Below are 15494 nucleotides of genomic sequence, written 5' to 3' on the forward strand. Positions count from 1 at the left end.
TGACACAAAGTGTTAATAAATATGCCCAAAATATCATAAATAGTAAGTGGGTCTTGATATGAAATACAATATCTAATCAAGGTAAGGACCTTATGATCTGGCCCTTACCTGCTTCTCAGTCTCATCTTTCTTTTTTTAACTTTTATATTAAGTTCAGGGGTACATGTGCAAATTCGTTATCTAGGTAAATCTGTGCCATGGAGGTTTGTTGTACAGATTATTTATTCACCCAGGTATTAAGCCTAGTACTCATTAGTTATTTTTCCTGAACCTCTCTCTTCTCCTACCCTTCACCCTCTGGTACACCCAAGTGTCTCTTGTTACCATCAATGTGTCCCTGTGCTCTCAACACTTAGCTACTACTTATAAGTGAAAATATGTTGTGTTTCATTTTCTGTTCCTGTGTTAGTTTGCTAAGGATAATGGCCTCAGCTTCATCCATGTTTGTGCAAATTACATTATCTCATTTTTTTTAATGGATGCATAGTATTCCATGGTGTATATGTACCACATTTTCTTTATCCAGTATACCATTGATAGGCATTGAGGTTGATTCCCTATCATTGCTATTATGAATAGTGCTTCAATGAACGTAAGTGTTTATGTGTCTTTATGATAGAATGATTTACATTCCATTGAGTATGTACTCAGTAATGGGATTTCTCACTGAATTGTAGTTCTGTTTTTAGTTCTTTGAAGAATTGCCACACTGCTTTCCATGATAGTTGAATTAAATTTTACTTCCACCAACAGTGTATGTAAGTGTTCCTTTTTCTCTGCAACCTCACCAGCATTTGTTACTTTTTGACTGTTTAGTAATAACCATTTGGACTGGTGTGAGATGGTATCTCATTGTGGTTTTGATTTTCATCTCCCTAATGATCAGTGATTTTTTTTCTTATGCTTCTTGGCCACATGCATGTCTTCTTTTGAAAAGTGTCCAAAACACTGCTCACCAAATCAGAGATGACACAAACAAATGGAAAAATATTCCATGCTCATAGATAGGAAGAATCAATATCGTTAAAATGGCCATACTGCCCAAAGCAATTTATAGACCTAATTCTATTTCTATCAACCAACCAAAGACATTAGCCAGAGAACTAGAAAAATCTGTTTTAAAATTCATAGGGAACCAAAAAAGATCTTGAATAGTCAAGGCAATCTTAAACAAAAAGAACAAAGCTGGAGGCATCATGTTATCTGACTTTAAATTATATTGCAAGGATAAAGTAACCAAAACAGCATGGTACTGACACAAAAATAGACACATAGACTAATGGAAGAGAAAAAAGAGCCCAGAAATAGGGTTATACACCTACAACCATCTGATCTTTGAAAAAGCTGACAAAAACAAGCAATGGGGAAAGACTCTATATTCAGTAATTGGCTAGCTACAGGAAGAAGATTGAAACTGGAGTTCTTCCTTACACTGTATACAGAAAAATCACCTCAAGATGGATTAAAGACTTAAATATAAAACCCAAAGCTGTATAAACCCTGGAAGACAACCTAGGAAATACCATTCTTGACATAGGTGTGGGCAAAGATTTCACAATGAAGACGCCAAAAGCAACTGCAATAAAAGCAAAAATGGATAAATAATATCTAATTAAATGAAAAAGCATTTGCAGAGAAAAACTATCAACAGAGCAAAAACAGGGAATCTACAGGATGGGATATTTATTTGCAAATTATGCATCTGACAAAGGTCTAATATCTAGCATCTATAAAGAAATTAAATTTATAAGAAAAAAACATTAAAAAGAGGTCAGCCTCATCTCTTACTACTCTGTCCTTCACATTTGAACTCCAGGTACACTAGCCTTCTTTCCATTCTTTTATTATATTAAGTGAAGCTCACTCTTCTTAGGTCTTTGTCTTTGCTGTTTTCTATGCATAGAACACTTTCCCACCAGGTCTTCATGTGGCTGGCTTCTTCTCATCATTTAGGTTCAAATGCTACTTCTTCAGAGAGGCCTTCCTTGATCATCCAATCTATAGTAGACACCCAGTTACTTTTATCACATTACCCTGTTTTAATTTTCTTCGTAGTGCTCTCTGAAATTCTTCTTTTTAATTTATTTTTTCATGTCTGTCTGCATCACTCCCCACCCCACATAAAATGTAAGCTCCATCAGCATAGCAACCATGATTTTCTTTTTCAATATGGTAGCTAGTATATAGACACTCAAATAATATTTCTTCAGTTAATCAATGTGGCATATCTGGGATGGGAAATCAGGTCTCTATGGCCTTAATCCTCTAGCTTTATACTCCACTGCCTCTCAATTTATCACTTGAGCCTTCTCTTTACACCGAAATGTGATGTATTTTCACATTGCTTTATGCAAACTTTCAGCAGGATATGAACATTGAAGAGCAAAGTATTTTCATTTTAGAATACAATTGGCAAACTACATACCTAATTTCCTAGAGTGGCTACTGTCATTACACTTTTTTTTTAATTTGGGGTATTTTTCAGATTATAAGGGTTTCCAAATATCCAAATGTTCAAGGAAGATCTCAAAGAAAGAACACAGACCTTGAACATATTTGAAACTCTTAAACTATATTCAGGTCTCAAGTAAAAAACTCCACTTTTCCTTTTGCAGTCTCCTGTCATTTAATTTGTATCTTCTGGTATTTGTTGGCACTTCTGAGTTACATATTATACTGGAGCTCCCAGTCCACATGGCGTGTCACACAGCACATAAAGCTGACTACAAAGAAGTATCTTGTTACTGGTGATTCTGAAAAATCTGTCATTCCTTTCAGCACACATTTTCTTGGTTGATTTGCAGTCTGCTTTACTAGAAACCACTGTCTAGCCATTTAAAGAACATGTTTTTACTAAAAAAGAAAAAAAAGAAAGCAAAAGTGAGCAAGAAGGAAGGGAAAAGTGCTGTGTGATTGGATGTCATCCAGGAAGTGCTTACATAGCTTTAACTGTAATGGAGTATAATGGCAGCATTTTTCTAGGAGGCTCTGGAGCCAATCCTCACAGTTTTCTGTTTGCAGTTTTTCTAGGAGAAGTCTGTACTGGCTTCTCAAATAAAATGTACTGCTATCATCATCTGCCAAGATGCTAAGTGAAAAGATCCATTATTTTTGATATTTAATACCTTATAAATTATATGGAGATTGTGTTGACCGACAGGGACATCTGGAATGATGGTCAGGAATTTTTTTTTCCCTAGGTCAGATAGACTGAGTGCCTGTTTGTTCATCAATGACCAGTTATGCATTCATAGAGAAAAGGTCTCTTCTCAGCTGCTGGTCAGCTAACCTCAGAGGAATTGGGATGACTGAGTTTGAAGGAGGAGATGCAAATGAGCAGTGGCTAGTTGAAATTTATATGAGAAATGTATAGCTGCTTGTTTCCTAACAAAGGTGAATTGTGAAAGCTGACCAGGGCTTGAAGGACAGAGAAATTCCATGTTGGTTAAGCAGGGCTGGATGTGTTTTTGGTTATTTTTTTCACCTTTCATATTGGCTGCCTCTGCAGACAGTTGAAGGTGCTTGGCTTTTAAATATTGACCAGAAGTTAACTCATCTAACCGTAGTCTCCAAGTTTGCTCCTGGATTGATTCTCAAGAAGAAAGAGACGAAAATTGCAAAGCCGGGCGCAATGGCTCGCTCCTGTAATCCCAGCACTTTGGGAGGCCGAGGTGGGTGCATCACGAAGTCAAGAGATCCAGACCATCCTGGTCAACGTGGTGAAACCCCGTCTCTATTAAAAAGGCAAAAAATTAGCTGGGCGTGGTGGCGCATGCCTGTGGTCCCACTTACTCAGGAGGCTGAGGCAGGAGAATTGCCTGAACCCAGGAGGTGGAGGTTGCGGTGAGCCAAGATCGCACCATTACACTCCAGCCTGGATAACAAGAGCGAAACTCCGTCTCAAACAAAAAAGAAAAAAATTGCAAAATCTTCTTGGTCATTAAGACTTTTTATTCCACTGTTAATTCACCAGTTTTTGTTTTCCTGCTGAAACACTTGCAATGCTGTTTCTGTCCACAGCTTTTGGTTTATTCTGGGGGCATTTTTGTCTTCACGTTTAAGCCTTAATATAGGGAGTGCCTGACACACCCCGCCTTAAAGCAGGGCATGCCTGGGGATTAGCTGTTCTCACAAGCTGAGATGGATTTCAATGACCTGTTCACTCTGTCTTGCCTGCCCCGTGACAAATGGCATGCCTTTGCTAGGCAGCAAGCTGGGGCTGAGGCTATAAAGAAAAAAGTAAATGAAAAAACCCTTTTACTAAGTTAGAAAACAGGGCATGATGATTAAGATTAACAAGAAGGGCCATCTTCATTCAATTAACAAATGGTGAGTTAAATATCAATGCAATTAATATTTTTTATAAAGTCAAAATTCAAAGGCATCAAATGTTTTAGTGAATGTAATTGTTCTTAGTTAATCTTTAAAAATTTTAAATAGCATATAACAATCAACTTCAGTGCTGTTTAAGCCCCAGTCAAAACATTGTACTCAAGAAGTTCTGGCTGCCAATTTTGTTTGTGCACATAGAGTTTACTCTATGAGTGTGTGTGTGTGTGTGTGTGTATGTGTGTGTGTATGTATGTATATATATATGTATATATATATGTATGTATGTGTGTGTGTGTGTGTAGTAGGTGCACATAGTCATAGAATTACACATTATATGTTATAGGCATATGTATCTTTATATTGGGTATGTATGTTATACGTCTTTCCTTAAAACTCATGTTTTGTGACTAAGTAATGATATTTGAGAAGGACAGTTTCTAATAGGAGTGCAACTTCAGCTACCTGATGGCCACAAACAGTAGGTATTATGAATTTCTCTTTAATGAAAGATAGGAGTGAGGGTAGGGTTATTATTATGGGAATATTTCTGCTGTGTTGCTTTCTAGAGAAACTGAAATATTACATAAAATATATGAGCTTTTAAAATGAAAGTCAATAATATAATGGAATACCTCTTAACTCCACAACAGCATCTATTTAGCAAAATTGTAGCTAATTATCATTCATTTATTATTTACAGTTATCATTTAAGTCCAAGTCCAAATGCCTCTTCCTCTAGGAAAGTCTTTTTATTATCCTTAGGTAGAACTAGCTAGCCATTCTCTACTTTTGATTACCATAGCATCCTCTTTATTATATTATATTACAATTTCTTTTCTTTTACCTCCGCCTATCTTATAGAACATATTTACTTCTGTGGCCCCATTCACTTGGCAAATAGTGAGTGCTAATAAATGCTTGTTGTGTGAAAGAATGAATGAGTGGGAAGGTGTTACATCATGTGGGACATAGAGTAAAACACTCTGGGTACAGTCACCTTAATTTCTGAGTATATTATGTGGTCCTATGGCCTATCAAATGATTTTTTGCTGCTTCTGGGTAAAAGTGGCAGAGGTAGGAAATGTATTTTGAAAGACAAAGTATTGTAATTGCCAGGACTGCTCTGATTTATGGGGACATAGGATACAATACTTAAAGTTGGGTCTGTCCTGGAAAAACTGGTATGTACGGTTGCCACGGCAATAGAATTTATCAGAATTGATCTGATAAATGTGAGCAATCTTCCATTGTAGGGTGAAGGCTGGTGGTTCTTCTCCTCGAAAGATGTGTAGAGCTCCAGGGATATTGTAGACATGAACTGTGGAGTACAGAACTATATGGAGTGAGCCCAGATGATATAAAATTAACTCTTTAAAATATTTTTACATAGAAAGGATAAAATACATTGTTTTCTGTGTTTACAGAAAATAAAAGTACTCAATATATTTTCAACAATCAGACTGCCACAGACTTTGGTGGATGTGACAGGAAGAGGTGTTAATATTTATTGTGTGCCTATTATGTGCCCAGCACTGTACTTAGAATCTATTGTACATTATCTCATGCAATTTTACCTTACAACCAGTTTGTGGTACAGGTATAATCCTCAAACCAAGGTTTGAGAGGGTTGGAGTTGAGATTCCATCTCAGTCTGAAAAACTGCAAAAGGGTGGAGGTAGACTTCAAAGTTATGTTTATATTACTTCAAGGATCATAATGTATCCACTGCACTTTGGTGACTGCTTAACAAATTGAATTAACATAAGTCTATATATTCAAAGCAAATGGTTAAGAGCAGACAAGACAGGCATGCAGACACATCTAGGACCCTTTCTTAGAGAATCTATTTGACAGGATGAGGGTCAAAGAAGGGCTGAGGTAGCCAGAAAGATGGTAATAGACTCTGGGCCAGAAAGAGACTTTAAATGTTGTATTTTATGTCCCCTTAAATCACAGAGCAGTCCTGGCAATTACAATATTTTGTCTTTCAAAAGACATTACCATATATTAAACACATTGATAGAAATTTTCATGTAGCTTACCACATTTAATACACTTCCTCAAAATAATCTTACAAGGTAGATATTATTTTCCAAATTTCATATCCAGAGAAACTGAGGTCCCTTAGATTAAAAAGAAATTACATAATTTGTCCAATTCACATAGTTGGTGCATCATAGCTCTAACGCTCAACACAGACACTCACTTACTGTGTTTCCTTTCAAATCCCAGCCACTCTTGAGTATATTTTGAGCCCACATGTGTCTCTTCTTCGTATTCTACCCAAAGAGGGCCAGGCCATGGTTGCTTCCCCCATAATGGACTCCCTCTTTTTTATCACAGGACTCAGACATTTCTCAGCAGTGCCCAGGAGCAAGCCTGCCATTAATATTGCAAGTGACATACTTTACTATATATCTACTGCCATTCAGACTGTAAGACCTGTAAAACATGAACTTGCCACCCCTCTGACATTGGAGTTGTCAGGAAAACAGCTTTCAGAAAAAACAGCACTCCTGGACTCTTGCAGCTCAAGATTGGGCTGCCACCTTAGCAAGTAATCAAAAGTGTCAGTGAGTGTTTATGTTCTGGTTGGATCTTGAGGTTGTTTTGAAATGACACCGTACAACTGGGGTCATGGGGAGTGAGAAGTGAAGAGATTGGGGGCTGGGCCTCTGAAAACCTGCTAGTTATACATTTTTCTGGAGGCCACTTTATGTGGAATCCTTCATATATGTGCATGGCTTGTAGAAACTAATGTGCTTTCACCCTCTCTAAAATCTGCTCCTGAATGTCCCCCTCTCCTATGTAAATAGTTCATGTTTTTCCTCATGTTTGTCCACTTCTTGCCTCAAGGGAAAACCAAAAATGGTTGCAAGTTTGTGCTTCTTGAGAAGCAAATGTCTTGTGTAGTTCTAATTGTAGAAACATACTCCTTCCATTTGAGGGAACAAAGAAGAAGGCCTAGTCAAACACACCACAGGAATGGAGCAGAGAACTGTGAAAGAAAAAAAAAGGCTTGAGTAGTCCCTATGCCCCTCTGTTTTTCTTGCCTTCTCCAGGCATATAATGTAACTACCAAGCATTTCCAAGAAACTCCTAAAAATGTTGTCTTTAGCCTGTGGGATTTGTATCATAAACTGTCAATAGTGTGTTCATTTTCTTTCAAGGCAAGTTACAGGCACTTCTATACATCAAACTTTTTAGTAAGAAGTGTTTCTGTGGTGAGAAATTTACTCTATCAGAAGCATTTCTAAGGTTCACGCAATGAATTATGAGTGGTGGCTTTACTGATCTGGTGAAAGAAAATATTCAGCACAAAGGGTGTTTCTGCTGGAATGCAGAAGGGAACCACTACCTTATCTCTGGGAAGAACAACAGCCAGAGCAGAGTACGTGGCTCATGAATCCACTATTTGCTGGGAAGTTACTCTGGCTAATTCACCACCAGGTGATAGCCACAAAAGAACACACCTTAAAACTGGACAGACCTGAGTTAAAATCTCAACTTTTAAAAATTTTAAACCTATGTCTCTTTGGTAAGTTAATTTTAAAAAAATTTTTATTGCCATAGGTTATTGGGAAATGGGTGGTGTTTGGTTACATAAGTTCTTTAGTGGTGATTTGCGAGATTTTGGTGTACCCATCACCCGAGTCATATGCACTGCACTCAGTTTATAGTCTTTTTTTTTTCATTGCATTTTAGGTTTTGGGGTACATGTGCAGAACATGCATGACAGTTGCATAGGTACACACGTGGCAGTGTGTTTTGCTGCCTTCCTCCCCTTTACACACATCTGGCATTTCTCCCCATGCTATCCCTCCCCTGCTCCCCCCCGCTGTCCCTCCCCTATTCCCCCGAATAGACCCCGGTGTGTGGTGCTCCCTTCCCTGTGTCCATGTGTTCTCATTGCTCATCACCCACCTATGAGTGAGAATATGCAGTATTTCATTTTCTGTTCTTGTGTCAGTTTGCTGAGAATGATGTTCTCCAGATTCATCCATGTCCCTACAAAGGACATGAACTCATCGTTTTTGATTGCTGCATAATATTCCATGGTGTATATGTGCCACATTTTCCCAGTCCAGTCTATCATTGATGGGCATTTGGGTTGGTTCCAGGTCTTTGCTATTGTAAACAGTGCTGCAATGAACATTCGTGTGCATGTGTCCTTATAGTAGAACGATTTATAGTCCTTTGGATATATACCCTGTAATGTGATTGCTGGGTCAAATAGAATTTCTATTTCTAGGTCCTTGAGGAATCGCCACACTGTCTTCCACAATGGTTGAACTAATTTACACTCCCACCAGAGGTGTAAAAGTGTTCCTATTTCTCCACATCCTCTCCAGCATCTGTTGTCTCCAGATTTTTTAATAATCACCATTCTAACTGGCATGAGATGGTATCTCAATGTGGTTTTGATTTGCATCTTTCTGATGACCAGTGATGATGAGCGTTTTTTCATGTTTGTTGGCTGCATGTATGTCTTCTTTTGTAAAGTGTCTGTTCATATCCTTTGCCCATTTTTGAATGGGCTTGTTTTTTTCTTGTAAATCTGTTTGAGTTCTTTGTAAATTCTGGATATCAGCCCTTTGTCAGATGGGTAGACTGCAAAATTTTTTCCCATTCTGTTAGTTGCTGATTCACTCTAGTGACAGTTTCTTTTGCATGCAGAAGCTATGGAGTTTGATTAGGTCCCATTTGTCTATTTTGGCTTTTGTTGCCAATACTTTTGGTGTTTTGGTCATGAAGTCCTTGCCTACACCTAGGTCCTGAATGGTTTTGCCTAGATTTCCTTCTAGGGTTTTCATGGTACCAGGTCTTATGTTTAAGTATTTAATCCATCTGGAGTTAATTTTAGTGTAAGGTGTCAGGAAGGGGTCCAGTTTCAGCTTTCTGCACTTGGCTAGCCAGTTTTCCCAACACCATTTATTAAACAGGGAATCCTTTCCCCGTTGCTTGTTTTTTGTCAGGTTTATCCAAAATTGTATGGTTGTAGATATGTTGTGTTGCCTCCAATGCCTCTGTTCAGTTCCATTAGTCTATATCTGTTTTGGTACCATTACCATGCTGTTTTGATTACTGTAGCCTTGTAGTATAGTTTGAAGTCCAGTAGTGTGATGCCTCCTGCTGTGTTCTTTTTCCTTAGAATTGACTTGGCTATGTGGGCTCTCTTTCGGTTCCATATGAAGTTCAAGGTGGTTTTTTCCAGTTCCGTGAAGAAAGTCAATGGGAGCTTGATGGGGATAGCATTGATTCTGTAAATTACTTTGGACAGTATGGCCATTTTCACGATATTGATTCTTCCTAACCATGAACATGGAATGTTTCTCCATCTGTTTGTGTCCTCTCTTATTTCATTGAGCAGTGATTTGTAGTTTTCCTTGATGAGGTCCCTCACATTCTTTGTATGTTGTATTCCTAGGAATTTTATTCTCTTTGTAGCAATTGTGAATGGCAGTTCGTTCTTGATTTGGCTCTCTTTAAGTCTGCTATTGGTGTATAGGAAGGCTTGTGATTTTTGCACATTGATTTTATATCCTGAGACTTGGCTGAAGTTGCTTATCAGTTTCAGGAGTTTTTGGGCAGAGATGATGGGGTCTTCTAGATATACTATCATGTCATCTGCAAATAGAGACAATTTGGCTTCCTCCTTTCCTATTTGAATACCCTTTATTTCTCTTTCTTGCCTGAATGCTCTGGCTAGAACTTCCAGTACTATATTGAATAGGAGTGGTAAGAGAGTGCATCCTTGTGTTGTGCCAGATTTCGAAGGGAATGCTTCCAGTTTTTGCCCATTCAGTATGATATTGGCTGTTGGTTTGTTGTAAATAGCTTTTATTACTTTGAGATATGTTCTATCAATACTGAGTTTATTAAGGGTTTTTAGCATGAAGGGCTGTTGAATATTGTCAAAGGCCTTCTCTGCATCAATTGAGATAATCATGTGGTTTTTGTTTTTGGTTCTGTTTTTGTGGTGAATTACGTTTATAGACTTGTGTATGTTGAACCATATCTTGCATCTCCGGGTGAATCCTACTTGATTGTGATAGATAAGTTTTTTGATGTGCTGTTGCAAGCGGCTTGCCAGTATTTTATTGAAGATTTTTGCATCTATGTTCATCATGGATATTGGCCTGAAGTCTTCTTTTCTTGTTGGGTCTCTGCGGGGTTTTAATATCAGGATGATGTTGGTCTCATAAAATGATTTGGGAAGGATTACCTCTTTTTGGAATATTTGGAATAGTTTCAGAAGGAATGGTACCAGCTCCTCTTTGTATGTCTCGTAGAATTCGACTGTGAACCCATCTGGACCTGGGCTTTGTTTGTGTGGTAGACTCTTAATTGCTGCCTCAATTTCAGACTTTGTTATTCGTCTATTCATAGTTTCGGCTTCCTCCTGATTTAGGCTTGGGAGGACACAAGTGTCCAGGAATTTACCCATTTCTTCCAGGTTTACTAGTTTATGCGCATGGAGTTGTTTGTAATATTCTCTGACGATGGTTTGAATTTCTGTGGAATCTGTGGTGATTTCCCGTTTATCGTTTTTTATTGCATCTATTTGGTTATTCTCTCTTTTCTTTTTTATCAGTCTGGCTAGTGGTCTATTTTGTCCATCTTTTCAAAAAACCATTTTTTGAAGGGTTTTTCTTGTCTCTATCTCCTTCAGTTCTGCTCTGATCTTAGTTATTTCTTGTCTTCTGCTAGGTTTTGAGCTTTTTGATCTTGTTACTCTAACTCTTTCAGTTTTGACAATAGGGTGTCAATTTTGGATCTCTCCACTCTTCTCATGTGGGCACTTATTGCTATATATTTTCCTCTAGAGACTGCTTTAGATGTGTCCCAGAGATTCTGGTATGTTGTGTCTTCATTATTGTTGGTTTCGAAGAACTTCTTTATTTCTGCCTTCATTTCATTGTTTATCCAGTCAACATTTAAGAGCCCGTTGTTCAGTTTCCATGAAGCTGTGCGGTTCTGAGTTAGTTTCTGAATTCTGAGTTCTAACTTGATTGAACTATGGTCTGAGAGACTGTTTGTTATGATTTCAGTTGTTTTGGATTTGCTGAGGAGTGCTTTACTTCCACTTATGTGGTCAATTTTAAAGGAGGTGTGATGTGATGCTGAGAAGAATGTATATTCTATGGATTTGGGGTGGAGAGTTCTGTAAATGTTATCAGGTTTGCTTGTTCCAGGTCTGAGTTCAATCCCTGGATATCCTTGTTAATTTTCTGTCTGGTTGATTTGTCTAATATTGACAGTGGAGTGTTAAAGTCTCCCACTATTATTGTGTGGAATCAAAGTCTCTTTGTAAGTCATTAGAACTTGCCTTACATGTCTGGGTGCTCCTGTATTGGATCCGTATATATTTAGGATCGTTAGCTCTTCTTGTTGTATCGATCCTTTTACCATTATGTAATGTCCTTCTTTGTCTCTTTTGATCTTTGTTGCTTTAAAGTCTATTTTATCAGAGATGAGAATTGCAACTCCTGCTTTTTTTTTCCTCTCCATTTGCTTGGTAAATCTTTTTCCATCCCTTTATTTTGAGCCTTTGTGTATCCTTGCATGTGAGATGGGTTTCCTGGATACAGCACACTGACGGGTTTAGGCATTTTATTCAATTTGCCAGTCTGTGTATTTTTTTTTTAATTTTTTATTGGATTTTAGGTTTTGGGGTACATGAGCAGAGCATGCAAGACAGTTGCGTAGGTACACACATGGCAGTGTGCTTTGCTTTTCTTCTCCCCTTCACCCACATTTGGCATTTCTCCCCAGGCTATCCCTCTCCACCTCCCCCTCCCACTGGCCCTCCCCCTTTCCCCCCTATAGACCCCAGTGTTTAGTACTCCCCTTTCTGTGTCCATGTGTTCTCATTTTTCATCACCCACCTATGAGTGAGAATATGCGGTGTTTCATTTTCTGTTCTTGTGTCAGTTTGCTGAGGATGATGTTCTCCAGATTCATCCATGTCCCTACAAAAGACACAAACTCATCATTTCTGATTGCTGCATAATATTCCATGGTGTATATGTGCCACATTTTTCCAATCCAGTCTATTATCAATGGGCATTTGGGTTGATTCCAGGTCTTTGCTATTGTAAACAGTGCTGCAATGAGCATTCGTGTACATGTGTCCTTATAGTAGAACGATTTATAGTCTTTTGGATATATACCCAGTAATGGGATTGCTGGGTTAAATGGAATTTCTATTTCTAAGGCCTTGGGGAATCGCCACACTGTCTTCCACAATGGTTGAGCTAATTTACACTCCCACCAACAGTGTAGAAATGTTCCTTTTTCTCCACATCCTCTCCAGCATCTGTTGTCTCCAGATTTTTTAATGATCGCCATTCTAACTGGCGTGAGATGGTATCTCAATGTGGTTTTGATTTGCATCTCTCTGATGACCAGTGACGATGAACATTTTTTCATATGATTGTTGGCCTCATATATGTCTTCTTTCGTAAAGTATCTGTTCATATCCTTTGCCCACTTTTGAATGGGCTTGTTTGTTTTTTTCCTGTAAATCTGTTTGAGTTCTTTGTAAATTCTGGATATCAGCCCTTTGTCAGATGGGTAGACTGCGAAAATTTTTTCCCATTCTGTTGGTTGCTGATCCACTCTAGCGACTATTTCTTTTGCCGTGCAGAAGCTGTGGAGTTTGATTAGGTCCCATTTGTCTATTTTGGCTTTTGTTGCCAATGCTTTTGGTGTTTTGTTCATGAAGTCCTTGCCTACTCCTATGTCCTGGATGGTTTTGCCTAGATTTCCTTCTAGGGTTTTTATGGTGCCAGGTCTTATGTTTAAGTCCTTAATCCATCTGGAGTTAATTTTAGTGTAAGGTGTCAGGAAGGGGTCCAGTTTCTGCTTTCTGCAGAAGGCTAGCCAGTTTTCCCAACACCATTTGTTAAACATGGAATCCTTGCCCCCTTGCTTGTTTTTGTCAGGTTTATCAAAGATTGTATAGTTGTATGTATGTTGTGTTGCCTCCATTGCCTCTGTTTTGTTCCATTGGTCTATATCTCTGTATTGGTACCAGTACCATGCTGTTTTGATTACTGTAGCCTTGTAGTATAGCTTGAAATCCGGTAGTGTGATGCCCCCCGCTGTGTTCTTTTGCTTAGAATTGACTTGGCTATGCGGGCTCTCTTTTGGTTCCATATGAAGTTCAAGGTGGTTTTTTCCAGTTCCGTGAAGAAAGTCAGTGGTAGCTTGATGGGGATAGCGTTGATTCTGTAAATTACTTTGGGCAGTATAGCCATTTTCATGATATTAATTCTCCCTAACCATGAACATGGAATGTTTCTCCATCTGTTTGTGTCCTCTCTGATTTCGTTGAGCAGTGGTTTGTAGTTCTCCTTGAAGAGGTCCCTTACGTTCCTTGTGAGTTGTATTCCAAAGTATTTTATTCTTTTTGTAACAATTGCGAATGACAGTTCGCTCTTGATTTGGATTTCTTTAAGTCTGTTATTGGTGTAGACGAATGCTTGTGATTTTTGCACATTGATTTTATATCCTGAGACTTTGCTGAAGTTGCTTATCAGTTTCTGGAGTTTTTGGGCTGAGGCAATGGGGTCTTCTAGGTATACTATCATGTCGTCTGCAAATAGAGACAATTTAACTTCTACCTTTTCTATTTGAATACCCTTTATTTCTTTTTCTTGCCTGATTGCTCTGGCTAGAACTTCCAGTACTATATTGAATAGGAGTGGTGAAAGAGGGCATCCTTGTCTAGTGCCAGATTTCAAAGGGAATGCTTCCAGTTTTTGCCCATTCAGTATGATATTGGCTGTTGGTTTGTCATAAATAGCTTTTATTACTTTGAGATACGTTCCATCGATACCGAGTTTATTGAGGGTTTTTAGCATAAAGGGCTGTTGAATTTTGTCAAATGCCTTCTCTGCGTCAATTGAGATAATCATGTGGTTTTTGTTTTTGGTTCTGTTTATGTGGTGAATTACGTTGGTAGACTTGCGTATGTTGAACCAGCCTTGCATCCCTGGGATGAATCCTACATGATCATGATGAATAAGTTTTTTGATTTGCTGTTGCAATCGGCTTGCCAATATTTTATTGAAGATTTTTGCATCTATGTTCATCATGGATATTGGCCTGAAGTTTCCTTTTCTCGTTGGGTCTCTGCCGGGTTTTGGTATCAGAATGATGTTGGTCTCATAAAATGATTTGGGAAGGATTCCCTCTTTTTGAATTGTTTGAAATAGTTTTAGAAGGAATGGTACCAGCTCCTCCTTGTGTGTCTGGTAGAATTCGGCTGTGCACCCGTCTGGACCTGGGCTTTTTTTGTGTGGTAGGCTCTTAATTGCTGCCTCAACTTCAGACCTTGTTATTGGTCTATTCATAGTTTCAGCTTCCTCCTGTTTTAGGCTTGGGAGGACACAGGAGTCCAGGAATTTATCCATTTCTTCCAGGTTTACTAGTATATGCGCATAGAGTTTTTTGTAATATTCTCTGATGATGGTCTGAATTTCTGTGGAATCTGTGGTGATTTTCCCTTTATCATTTTTTATTGCATCTATTTGGTTGTTCTCTCTTTTATTTTTAATCAATCTGGCTAGTGGTCTGTCTATTTTGTTGATCTTTTCAAAAAACCAGCTCTTGGATTTATTGATTTTTTGAAGGGTTTTTCGTGTCTCAATCTCCTTCAGCTCAGCTCTGATCTTAGTTATTTCTTGTCTTCTGCTGGGTTTTGAGTTTTTTTGATCTTGCTCCTCTAGCTCTTTCAATTTTGACGATAGGGTGTCAATTTTGGGTCTCTCCATTCTCCTCATATGGGCACTTATTGCTATATACTTTCCTCTAGAGACTGCTTTAAATGTGTCCCAGAGGTTCTGGCACGTTGTGTCTTCGTTCTCACTGGTTTCGAAGAACTTCTTTATTTCTGCCTTCATTTCATTGTTTACCCAGTCAACATTCAAGAGCCAGTTGTTCAGTTTCCATGAAGCTGTGCGGTTCTGGGTTGGTTTCTGAATTCTGAGTTCTAACTTGATTGCACTATGGTCTGAGAGGCTGTTTGTTATGATTTCAGTTGTTTTGCATTTGTTGAGCAGTGCTTTACTTCCAATTATGTGGTCAATTTTAGAGTAGGTGTGATGTGGTGCTGAGAAGAATGTGTATTCTGTGGATTTGGGGTGGAAAGTTCT

Source organism: Callithrix jacchus, chromosome X (genome assembly GCF_049354715.1).
Source record: "Callithrix jacchus isolate 240 chromosome X, calJac240_pri, whole genome shotgun sequence".
Taxonomy (NCBI): Eukaryota; Metazoa; Chordata; class Mammalia; order Primates; family Cebidae; genus Callithrix; species Callithrix jacchus.